We start from the raw sequence: 11,938 nt of genomic DNA, 5'->3' as shown, positions 1-11,938 counted from the left end.
ACATCCGAGGAGGCACGCGCTGCACCCGATGTGGTGACGGGTATGATTTCTTCTCTTAGCTCTTTTATGTTATGTCGCTGTGATTTTGATATGATATATGTATGCTCTGTTTAGGATCATTCCATGTGAACGGTATCCCAGTTCAGGTGTTGTTTGATTCGAGTGCTACCCGATCGTTTGTCTCTCTTGCGCTTAGCAAGAAGTTTCCTGAGTCCTCGGGCATATTGGATTGCCCTCTAGAGGTCGAGATCGCGGACGACCGGTCAGTGCGAGCATCAGAGTTCTTCAGGGACTGTGTTTTGTGATTGTTCGAGGAGCGTTACTTGGTAGACTTGGTTCCTATACCTTTGCGGGGGAACAAGGTTATTATCGGTATGGATTGGCTGAGCCCCAATGGGGCAGTGATCGACTGCGCGCAGCAGTTGGTGAGGATCAGGACCCCAAGTGGGGGAGAGCTGGTGATTTAGGGTGAGAGGCCACAGCGAGGACCAGCCTTATGTTCAGCAGCTAGAGTTAGGGGCTACCTTCAGCAGGGTTGCACATGATTTGTCGCCTATGTTATGGATACCCGGGAGGCGGGGAAGGCGACGGTGGGCGATGTGCCAGTGGTACGAGACTTTGCGGACGTATTCCCCGAGGAGTTGCCTGAGATACCTCCGGAGAGGCAGGTAGAGTTCAGGATCGACCTAGTCCCTGGTGCGGCTCCGATAGCCAAGACACCGTATCGGTTGGCTCCTCCTGAGATGCAGGAGATGTCTACACAGCTGCAGGAGCTGTTAGACAAGTGATTCATTACACCGAGCAGTTCACCCTGGGGAGCCCCGATTCTGTTCATGAAAAAGAAGGGTGGGTCGCATCGGATGTGAATAGACTATAGGGAGTTGAATAAGGTAACGGTGAAGAACCGTTACCCGCTCCCGAGGATTGATGACCTCTTTGACCAACTACAGGGAGCGTCTTGGTTCTCCAAGATTGATCTGCGTTCAGGATATCATCAGATGAGGGCCAGAGAGGAGGATGTGCAGAAGACTGCGTTTTGGACACGTTATGGTCACTATGAGTTCGTGGTGATGCCCTTCGGGCTCACCAATGCTCCTGCCGCGTTCATGGACCTCATGAACCGCGTGTGCAGACCGATGTTGGATCGGTCCGTGATAGTTTTCATCGATGACATCCTGGTTTATTCCAAGACGCGATAGCAGCATGAGGAGCACTTGCGAGAGGTGTTGGATACATTGAGGACGGAGAGCTTATATGCTAAGTTCTCCAAGTGTGAGTTCTAGTTGTGCGAGGTGCAGTTTCTTGGCCACCTTGTCAATCAGAACGGGATTTTGGTTGACCAGGCCAAGGTGGAGGCCGTGATGAGGTGGGAGGTTCCGAGGTCTCCATCTGAGATTCATAGCTTCCTGGGACTGGCAGGCTACTATCGGAGGTTCATTTAGGACTTCTCCAAGATAGTCGTGCCCCTGACCCGGTTGACAAGGAAAGTCGTGGTCTTTCGCTGGGGACCTGAGCAGCAGGCCGCGTTTGAGACATTGAGACAGATATTGTGCGAGGCGCCAATCTTATCCCTGCCAGAGGGCATGGAGGACTTTGTGGTATACTGCGATGCGTCCATCTCAGGCTTGGGCGCGGTATTGATGCAGAGGGGGCATGTTATAGCTTACGCTTCGAGACAGCTGAAGCCTCACGAGGCGAATTACCCGACGCATGATTTGGAGCTGGGGGCTGTTGTTTTCGCCCTCAAGATTTGGCGCCATTACTTCTATGTGGTTCGTTGTACCATTTACACTGACTACAAGAGCCTGAGGTATCTCATGGACCAGCCAAATCTGAATATGAGGCAGCATCGGTGGCTTGATGTGGTAAAGGATTATGATTGCGAAATCCTCTACCACCCGGGGAAGACCAATGTCGTGGCCGATGCACTTAGCCGCAAGGCAACGCCGATCAGGGACATCTGTCTGAGGATGACGGTTGTGACTCCGTTGTTGGAGCAGATTCGGGAGGCCCAGCAGGAGGCCATGAAGGAGGAACATCGGAAGAGTGAGAGAATTATGGGTCAGGTTTCCTCCTTCGACTATGATAGCCGGGGATTGTTGACTCTGCACCGTAGAGTGTGGGTCCCGTATCATGGGGGTGTACGCCAGGTACTGATAGCAGAGGCGCACAAATCCAGGTTCTCCATTCATCCCGGGGCGACGAAGATGTACAGGGATCTTCGTCTCGATTATTGGTGGCCCTGTATGAAGAGGGACATAGCTTGGTTTGTGGAAAGGTGCCTGACCTGCAGGAAGGTCAAGGCTGAGCAGCAGAAACCTCACGGCAAGGTCCAGTCGTTGGATATCCCGCTGTGGAAGTGGGAGGATATTACTATGGACTTCATTACGAAGCTTCACAGGACCGCGCGAGGGGAGGATTCGATCTTGGTCATCGTTGATCGATTGACCAAGAGCGCCCATTTTATTCCGATCCATGAGAGTATTTCGGCCGAAAAGTTGGCCGACATCTACATCCGGGAAGTAGTGGCTGTTGAATCATGAAAAGTGACCCTCTTGAACTTCAGCTACCGCAGCCTTCAAGCACCCGCAGTCAAGTTCCCTCATCAGCAACCACATCCGAAGTCATCTAGCCAACCACATTAATTCTTACTTTACTTAGTTTATCTTTATGTAATACTCTCTATTGTCCAGTATGCCTTGCATGGCTACTCTTAGAGAGTGAATCAAATGTAACTTCTTGAGTCTCTATAAATAGAGCTCATTCTCACTTATTCAAACAGATCTTAGAAGCTATCTTTTCTATCTCTCTATCTGATTACGAATCTCTTCTTACCCTCAAATCTTACTAGAATATAACTGATTACAATCTCTCTTCGGAGCAAGTCTCTTGTGACTTAATCACTAAGTTTGATCTCACTTATTAACTTGGCTTGCATGCATTCCTCGTTATGAATCAACTTATGTGTATTCTTGATATAACAATTGTTGTCATTTCCATTTCTTTACTTTTCCGCAACTAACTCTCTAACTATCTAACTCTAACTTATTAATATTATTGTTGAGCTTTTAGATCCTTCGAGATTAACTATTCCGCAATATACTTGTTCTAACATTTGTTCAAGTGTGTATCAAAGTTTTTCTCTCAACAATTGGTATCAGAGCCATAGTGGTTGCTGTTTGAAAAACGGAACTCTGATTTTCAAAGGGCCTTCTATACCACTGAAGCTCATTTCTTAAAAAAAAAACTTTTAAAAAAAACAAGGAAATATGGCACAATCGTTATCTCTGAATGTTTCCAACAGTGTTGGTGGTTCTAATCGAGCCCCAATATTGGTTGCAAATGAATATCATCACTGGTCCCAGAGAATGGAAAGATACTTAAGGAGACTTGGTAGAGACGTATGGCGATCCATAGAAGAATGACCACATGTCCCAGTTCTTACACCAGTCCAAACTGACAGCGCTACAACCAGACTATGAGGAGGTCAACCAGTCATGAACCATCCCACCAAGGATGATCTCGATAAAATGGAAAATGATGTCGTTGCTTTTTATGAAATCTCCTGTGGAGTTGCTCCTGACAACTTCGATATTATCATAAATTGCAAATCAGCAAAAGAGATCTGGGAAGTTCTCAAGAATTTGTATGAAGGCTCAGAACAAGCACAAGACAAGAAGCTTACAACCGCACTCAATGAGTTCAACAACTTCAAAGCTCATACTGGCGAAAGTTTGGAAGACTCCTTCAAAAGGTTTAACCTGATAGTCACCAAGTTATCCAATGCGGGCACCATCCGCAGTAACCATGAAACAAATCTTCAGTTTCTTAATGGTTTAGGAAGACACTGGACTACGGCTAAGATGATAGTCCAAGGCAATAGAAAAATTCATTCTTTGTCACTCTACAAGCTCTATGGAGAATTGCAAGCACAAGAATCTATCGTACTCAAAGACTGTGCTGACTTCGGAGGACCACTTGCTCTCATAGCACAAGCTCCACATAATCAATCTTATTCTCCCTCGTATGACACTCCACCGCAGTCATACGAAGCTGACTCAGAGTATGACGATGAAGAAGAATTTCAGAAGGCTATTGCTCTGGTTAGCCAATAGTTCAACCGTCTACCACCTCCCTCCTTCCGCAAGAATCAATAGTTCAACAAACCTCCATTCAATCGTAACTTCAATCCGCAGAATAACCATCCTCGATCTCCCAAAAGTTCTCATCCACCACCGCAATCTCAAAATACTCAACCAAAGGAGGCACCGCAGTCTACTCAAACCACTGACTCTGGTACTCCCTCTGAAGACAAAACTGGTGTTGTGATTTGTCACAAATGCAACAAAGAGAATCATTTTTCAAGAGATTGTAAGGCTAATGTAGTAAAAGACAGAGCATTCTACCTTAGAATGGCTCAAGAATTGGAAGATAAGGAAAAGGAAAGGGCATACGTAGCCCATGTCAAAAGAGACCATCAAGTTTGGTCATCCGGAGATGAAGATGAAGCCATCAGCAGTGTCAAAGGAAAAAGGGAAAATCTGCATGCTGGCAACTGTGGATGATGATGGGTCTACAAAGCTGGAAAAGAACTACTGCTACATGGCAAAGGATGGAACTCTAAGCATCGTCGAACAGGTAAAACTCATGATCCAAACTCTAAACTATAGCATGCATGACTGTCAACCCTTCATAGATGATCTTAATGACACGTGTGTTGCCGTCCTTACAGACTATAACAAAGCCTTAGATAAGAAGAACATTGCGTCCCAAGAGATGTTCCATGTGAGAGGACGACTAGATAACAAAAGACTCAAAATGGCTATGTTTGAAAAGGACTTAGAGTTAGAGAAAGATGCAATAATGTTGAGTGAAACACAATTAGAGATAGCTTTGAACCAGAGAGATTTAGCTCAGAGTGAAATTGTACGCTTAAATCTCTTAATCAAAAATTTGTTCAATGAAAGTGAAGCTATTGAAAATTTGGTAAATAATGGAACCGTGGACAATACATACAATTGGGGTTGGTCAAATGGATATCCTACCGCAATGGATTCCTCACCCCGGTTCAACAAAGACAGACTATATATCCCTCCGGACTGAGAATTTCATTTCCCAGTCAATGCAAGACCTTTCCCGAAGACATCAAAACTCACTTCGGTAGACTTCATAATCTAAGCAATAATTGTATCATTGAGGAAATTGTGCCTGAGGTTTCGGGTCACACAAGTGATCAAATTCCTATCTGTGGCACCATTTACTCAAATTCTCAAACTTCATCCGTAGTTGATGAAGAAATTGTCATTGAGGGCCCCTAAGTCTCGAAAGACTTCCCATCTCTGCCCTCAGACCGCAGTGTCTCACACTGTAGTCAAAAGTCCCACTGAAGTCCCAACTCAGACTTACTCTGTTGTAGTCAAATCTTCACGACCGCAGTCCTTAGTAAAAGGAACTATGAGTCTTCAGCCAATTCATCATGAATTACTCATAGAGAACTTTGAAGTGGGTCAATGCTCTCATACCCCAGAATCTTCAAGTTCGGATGACTCAAGCCCACGTTTTCAAAAAATTTCTAAGAATTCCAGGAAACCGCAGTTGAACATCAAAGACTGCGGTTCCCCAAAAACTTTAGCAAAAAAGGCTTTCAAAGAGGAAATTCGCTCCCGAGGCACAAATAGACAAACTTTTTCGAAAAACAAGAAGCATGTCAGATTTCCAAAGTCCAAAAGTCCAGAAAAATTTGTTTTGTCACACTATTTTTCGAAAAACTCTCCCATCAAGAAAACATACAAAAAGGAATGTACATTTTCAACAGTCATTCCTAATTCATCTGACACAACCCAAAAGAGTGTAAAGTCTTTTCGAAACAATGGTTTTCAAGTCTATTCCTCAGATGATCCAAAATGGAAAGGTATCTTATGGTTTTCAAGTCTATTCCTCAGATGATCCAAAATGGAAAGGTATCTTACCCACTCCAACACTTTTAAAGTCACATTAAAATTTTAACAAGTGGAAGGGTATTCTACCAAATCCAACAAAAAGGACACAAAGATCTACACGTGGTAAACCTTTTTCATGTCAGACATTACCAACCTCGGACCGGTCACAAGCCCAACTCATCCTTTAGACCGCTGACCAAACGTGGTGTCAGAACAAAAGACAAAATCTCAACCTGTAAATGTCAGTGTAGTTGCCAAAAAGATTGACCCTATGTCAAATCTAGTTGGAGTCAGAAACCTCGTAATTTTTCAAAAACACACAATGCTCCAAAACTGCACAAACACCCAGGACTAGGATTAAAAATTGACAAGAAACCAGTCCCTGCAACCTCGAACCATGCATCATTCAGAAACTCATATGTTGTCACAGGCTCCAAACTAGTTTGGATGCTTAAAATAACTGTGTAATTCTCAGGCTTTGTGCAAGGAGGAACAAGAAGAAGAATGGTTAATCGACAGTGCCTGCTCCTTGCACATGACCGGAAGGTTAGAATACCTTCGGGATTTCAGGCCAATTTGCAACGGTGGAAATGTCACATTCGGCAACAATGCGAATGGGGTCATCCGAGGTTATGGTGTTCTCACTACGGGGAACTTCTCTATTCAAAAGGTTGCTTATGTAGAAAGCCTTAAACACAATCTCATCAGTGTTGGCCAGCTATGTAAGGCAGGCCATCGAGTTGAATTTGATGATCAATTTTGCTATGTAATGACAAGTGATAGGAACGCATGTTTGATCAAGTCTCGATCCGAAGGTACTATGTATCCTCTGGATGTCTCTCTAATCATAGGCAAACCGCAGTTATGTTTCCTATCCAAAGCTGTGTCCGAAGTTAGCTGGCTATGGCACCGCAAGCTAGCTCATCTCAACTTCAGATACATCAACAATTTGGTCACTGGAGAACTAGTTAGAGGACTCCCTATTCTCAAATTCAGCAATGATACTCTCTGTCCTGTATGTGAATCTGGAAAGCAATCCAAAGCAAGTGACCCCATGGTGACTGACTCTTCAGTTTCTGAACCACTGGAGCTCTTGCACATTGATCTCTGCGGTCCATCCACCGTACCCAGTCTCCATCACAAGAAATACATACTGGTTATAATAGATGACTTCACATGCTTCACATGGGTTTTCTTCCTCAGACTCAAGTCATAAACACCGCAGATTCTCATCAATTTCATCAAGGAAATAGAACTTCAAATCAAGCTGCCAGTACGACACATTCGCAGTGATAATGGAACCGAGTTTACTAATCATCTCCTCAACAGTTTCTTGGTGTCCAAAGGCATCACTCACAACTTCTCAGCTCCCTACACACCGCAACAAAATGGGGTAGTAGAGAGAAGGAACCGCACTCTAGTAGAAGCAGCCAGATCCATGATCAACTTCGCACACCTTCCTCTCTACTTCTGGGCTGAAGCAGTAGCAACCACATGCTTCGTTCAGAACCGAAGCATTGTGTGCAAACGTCTCAATAAAACACCATATGAGGGCCTTAACAACCGCAAGCCAGATGTTCGCTTCTTTCAAATCTTTGGGTGTAGATGTTTTGTGATCAACAACAGAGATCAGCTTAACAAGTTTGCACCGAAGTTTGATGAAGGCATCTTCCTTGGCTACTCCACTAACAAGGTTGCTTATCGAGTTCTCATTAGACGCACAAGGTTAATCATTGAAAGTTTTGATGTGAAATTTGATGACTATCACATCCACAACACCCTTCTATTCACTGAAACCACAGCAATCCTGGAAAGTGATACTCCTGCCTCTTCGGGTCCATTAAATCTAGTTGAAGTCAACTATGACGATCTCTTCGACCCTGTAGAAACAGCCAAATTATCCGAAGTTCTTGTGTCTCAAGAAGCTCAACAGCAGCACGCTGATGTATCTGGTCCATCACTATCCGAAGTAGCATCTCTCAATACTTCCACCTCGCCGGTTGAGGGGGAAAGCTCTACTCCGGATCAAGCAACAACCATCGAGGTTCCAGTACTTGATATAGCTCAAGTTCCCATCCGCAAAGAATTATTACCATCAAGCGTCTCTTCGGACTCGGGTGATGAAAACATAAAGAACATTGACACAAGAATAGACTCTAGGATTATCACTCTCCCATCCGCAGTCCAGGGGGAACCTTCTCAGATTCCAGAGGAACTCCCATCAGCAATCCAGGGGGAACCTCTTCCAAATGCTCAAGAAAATTCCATTCTCGTTCCAACAATCCAAGATGACTTCGCATGATGTTCTCAAGTCCAGAAGGAACTGTCATCTCCAACCGCAGAGTCTTCTGATATCGAAGACATTCCCTCTACCACAGCTGCTGATCATCTGCAACCCCGTCTACACGTATGGACGAAGGATCACCCACCAGGTCAAATAATTGGCAACCCATCCGCAGGTATCCAGACTCGATCTTCCAAGGACTTATCTGATCATTGTCACTACGCAGAATTTATGTCTTCATTCAAGCCCCGAACAATCAAAGAAGCATTACTAGAACCTGATTGGATATCCGCAATGCAAGAAGAGCTAGAAGAATTCAAAAGAAACAGTATGGCAGCTCATCCCGAAGCCACATGGTCACACCATTGTTGGTACTAGATGGGTATTCAAAAACAAGCTGGATGAATCTGGTGCGGTAGTCAGAAACAAGGCAAGGTTAGTTGCAAAGGGCTATAGTCAAGTTGAAGGTATTGGCTATGATGAAACGTATGCTCCGGTGGCACGAATGGAAGCCATCTGAATCTTCTTAGCATACGCAGCCCATAAAAACATCAAGGTACACCAAATGGACGTTAAGAGTGCATTTCTCAATGGGGAATGAAAAGAAGAGGTTTATCTTCAGCAACCTCCAGGCTTTGAAAGTATTGAATTCCCAGACCACTGCTATAAACTTGAAAAAGCAGTCTATGGTCTGAAGCAAGCCCCAAGAGCGTGGTACGAGACTCTCTCTGAATTTCTTGTCTCATCAGAATACAAAAGAGGAGTGATTGATCCCACTTTATTTAGAAAAGCAAATGGTGATCACCTTATGCTTGTACAAATATATGTGGATGATATCATCTTCAGATCAACTGATCAAGGAATGGTGGATGAATTTGCTAAGCTTATGACCAACAAGTTCCAAATGAGCATGAATAGAGAGATTAACTTCTTTCTAGGACTTCAAGTGAAACAAGTTCCGCAAGGAATATTCATTCATCAGGAGAAATACACCACTAAACTGTTAAAGAAATATTCTATGGACAATTGTTCTTCGGCTAAGGTCCCCATGGCATTCGGACATAAGATCTTTGCTGATCCCTCAGGCGAATCTGTGGATCACAAGACTTATAGAGGTATCATAGGTTCTTTGATGTACCTCACCGCAAGCCGGCCAGATATTATCTTTGCAACAGGTGTATGCGTAAGGTATCAGGCTGACCCAAAAGTGTCACATATGACCGCAGCCAAACAAATACTACGGTACCTAAAAGGAAGCAAGTCTCTTGGATTATGGTACCCCGCAGGCAATGACTTCAGCCTTCAAGCATTCACAGATGCCGATCACGCCGGATGCAGACTAGATCGAAAAAGAACCTCAGGTGGATGTCAATTTTTGGGTGGAAGACTCGTCAGCTGGTCATCAAGGAAACAAAGTTGTGTATCTCTGTCTACCGCAGAAGCTGAATATGTGGCCGCAGCCAGCTGTTGTTCACAAGTACTATGGATGAAGACACAACTTATGGACTACGGATACAGAATGTTGTGGATACTACTTTACTGTGACTCTGAAAGTGCTATAGCAATCTCTCACAATCCTATTCAGCACTCCAAGACCAAGCATATAGAACTACGGTATCACTTCATCAAAGACCACATCCTGAAAGGTAACATTGAACTCATCTTTGTCCATACTCATGAAGAGATTGCTGATGTGTTCACAAAGGCATTTGACTCTACAAAACTCAACAGTTTCTTACAAATGTTAGGAATGATGAATCCAAACCCACAATTCTTTCTGAATTGATAGGTACCGCAGACCATCCTTGGTTTTGATATATCATGTGTACCGCAGTCTATGTACCGCAACTATATATCATATTTATCCTTCACTGGTTTTGATATATCCTGTGTACCGCAGTCTATGTACCGCAACCATATATCATATTTATCCTTCACTGGTCCTTATTGTTTGTTGTTACTAACTTCTTGTACAAGTGCTCTCCTCAGTTCTTCTACTACAGTCATATATCTACCCATCCGTAATGACAAAGGATCCATCCGCAATGAAATTTCCATTCGCAACCACATTGATAGTTTCTCAACTGTTTCATTAATTTTTGAATCATGGTGTGCTATTTAATGATCATTCATTAAATAAGAAAAACATTAAATAAAAACATTCCTTGAGAAACTGTCCCATCTCCTTTTTAATAAACCTTGTGTCAGACCTATTTTAGGTATGATGACAAAAAGAACGTTTTTCCATAAACAAATCCTTAATCTGTCTTTTCATCTTACCCAGCACGTCCAATCCGTTACAACTTCTCTTTGCACAACGGATCAAACCAACCCTCACCACATGATCACCAGACGTAATGTTGTACGTCTGACATTTCATTAAATTGAAACCCCTTTTTGGTAAAATCTCAAAAAATTTAAACCGTTTCATAACATGTGGCTGAGATTTCACCTCCCAAGTCAAAAGAACCCCCAAATATTTTTACCTTATCCTTTTCACCTAGGGTAAAAACGTTTCCCGCTCCCATAAGTCCCTATAAAAACCTTTCTTCTTCCCCAAGAACGGTTTACGATCTCCGAACTTTGAATCCTTTCTCCATTTTCACACTCTGTCTCTAAAACTTCTCTCAAACTCCCACAATGGTGAAATCCGATGTATCCAAGAAACACTCCAAAGCATCTGGATCAGTGAACCCTACTGGTTCAGACTCTGCTTCAAGACATCCCATACCTACGATTGCCTCAAGTAATTTCAGAGCTGTATTCAAAGACCATTCATCTTATAATGCTCCGATCAAGCTAATGATCAAGTTCTTGAACAATCACCCCCTGTTTGGCCCCTTTGATTCGTTCACAGACGTTGTCCCACTTTCAACCCCATTCAAATGTGCCTTTTCAGCGTATCGACCACTCAAGAACCTACAAGAAGTGCATCTTAACCTAGTTAACGATTCTTTGGTCATTATGTCTAAAGAAAAAATTTTCTCTGCCATTAACCTTCTTGTTCATCCCACAATCAAGATTTTTACTCCATCAATGGCGGACATCACTTCTGCACTTTACCAAATGGGATATCAGAAGAAAATCAAAGGCATTGGGGAATTCAAGAAAAACCAACTGCCTGCGGTCTGGCAATTCGTTTGCCATTTTGTCATCCGCAATCTATCTGGCAGAACCGGAGGCACGGATAACATGGGACTCAAACTCCTAGAGTTGGTATGGAGCATTTTCACTGGCCATGATGTGAACTACGGTCAGATACTATGGGATGATTTTCTGCAATACATTCCCAAGGAGAGCCCAAGGGAGAACCCTACCGAACTTACATTTGCAAGGTTCTGGTCCCTTTGCATCTCATATCTCCATGCGGATGCAGGAATCAGCATGGGCAATGACATCAACTTCTTTGTCACCAAGGATCTCAAAAGGTACAATCCCTCATCTGATCAATCTGTCTTTGGACCTATTAGAAGACTTCCAACCCACATTCTCTCCACTCTTGGTCTTGAGACTGCTGATGTCTCAGATCATATTGAGGCTACAGAAGGTATTGCCCCATACCTTCCTACCCCGCCTCTTCAAACCTCATCCACAATCATTACCCCTGGAAGTACCGCAGTCCCATCTTCCACTACTCTCTCTAATCTTTCTCAAAGAAGAAAGAAATTAGCCTCAACCAATCAAGGCCCCCACAACGTCCCCAAGAAACAAAGAA

The sequence above is a fragment of the Lactuca virosa genome, chromosome 2, assembly GCF_052849685.1.
Source record: "Lactuca virosa cultivar CGN04683 chromosome 2, Lactuca_virosa_CGN04683_v6, whole genome shotgun sequence".
Classification (NCBI taxonomy): Eukaryota; Viridiplantae; Streptophyta; class Magnoliopsida; order Asterales; family Asteraceae; genus Lactuca; species Lactuca virosa.
The sequence above is the reverse complement of the archived record's forward strand: the minus strand, read 5'-3'. Positions refer to the sequence as shown.